Below are 1,559 nucleotides of genomic sequence, written 5' to 3'. Positions count from 1 at the left end.
TGCTGTCAGAGCCAATGATAAATGATACAGTCATACTGCCCCTCTGTAAATCAGCACATGGCTTGTGTTTGTGCGTTAGTGTGCACTAAAAACTCATGTATGTGTATGTGTGCAAGAGAGAGAGTTCACAGGTGTGTGTGTGTGTGTGTGTGTGTGTGTGTGTGTGTGTGTGTGTGTGTGTGTGTGTGTGTGTGTGTGTGTGTGTGTGTGTGTGTGTGTGTGTGTGTGTGTGTGTGTGTGTGTGTGTGTGTGTGTGTGTGCAATTTTATTTGTGTTCCCAATGTCGGGATGCTGATGACATCCAGGCTTAACCAAGTCTGATGTCTAAATCCAAGGTCACTTCTTCATTACAGGCGGGGGGGGGGGGGGGGGGGGGGAGCTTCCCGCCAGGCCACCAAGCTGACAGGGCATTCGAGAAATAAACGACTCTTCTGCGTGACTGTACAGAGGGACAGGGTATAGGTGAACTTCCCTGTTGAAATCAATTAGGGTCAACGAAGGACTTTATCCAGCAGCGTTGAGGAATGAAGGATCCCCCTCAGCCTTGACCAAAGGAAGTATAAATCAGAGACAGCGCCATGAAGCGCCACGACACTGAACAATGTGTCTGCGTTGCTCAACTCAAGATGCTTCCACAGACCTAATGACCATAAGCTCATTCCAACACACGAGGAGGCCCTGAGTGACTAACTTACACAACCAAGCCCTAGCCATAATCCCATACACAGTAATATCTTTATTGTGTGTGAGTGTACAAATGGCACCAATTGGACCCGTAAAAATGCTAACACTTAGGAATTCAGAAATGACTGTGTATTATTACTACATACTGCAGATTGTACTTGATAATCAGAGGGGGGAAATGGAAAAACAAATTGTACAATATATCATGGCCTTTCAAAACTAAATGTGGCATTCTTTACACATTTACAGTATTTCTGTCATGGACTTGACGACTTCTTTATGGGGAATGTCAGTGAGAACAGCTGTGAATTTATTTGGGGAGTTTGTTTTGTTGCAAGATATTTCCTTACATATAAGGCATTTGGACTCAAAGCAAATATTTATATGTATAGCTCCACTGGAACGGTTTGCAAAATGAAACTCTAAATAATATACAGTTTCTTCTCTTTTGAGGGCAAACAAGGCCCATTAAATGCTGCTATGTTAAAACTATTTTAGTTATGTAATACATGTTATTTGTCCAGAAGCCCCGAAGGAGAAAGGTTAGCTTTTATGACTTCACATCGCAATTTATTGTCACGCCTACCTATATTTGCCTGGCTGTATCTGCATGGCTTTACAAGAGCCGGTAATGTGTAATTTTATGGTAAAAACAGACATGTGAACAGACACTGGCCTGTATATTTTATGGTCTGCATGTTTGAAGTTCTTCAGCTGGTTTTATCGGCTAAGAGGTCTGTTAAAATATACCTGTTGTTGGCTACGGTTTGTCTATTTCTTCTGCTGAGGGCCAAGGCACACAGAAATATTTCAAAGAATGGTGCGTGCAAACGAACAATGCCATGTCACAGAAACTGAGTTCTTTGTGTGAAACA

This window comes from Gymnoscopelus microlampas (assembly GCF_963454915.1).
Source record: "Gymnoscopelus microlampas genome assembly, chromosome: 10".
Taxonomy (NCBI): domain Eukaryota; kingdom Metazoa; phylum Chordata; class Actinopteri; order Myctophiformes; family Myctophidae; genus Gymnoscopelus; species Gymnoscopelus microlampas.
The sequence above is the reverse complement of the archived record's forward strand: the minus strand, read 5'-3'. Positions refer to the sequence as shown.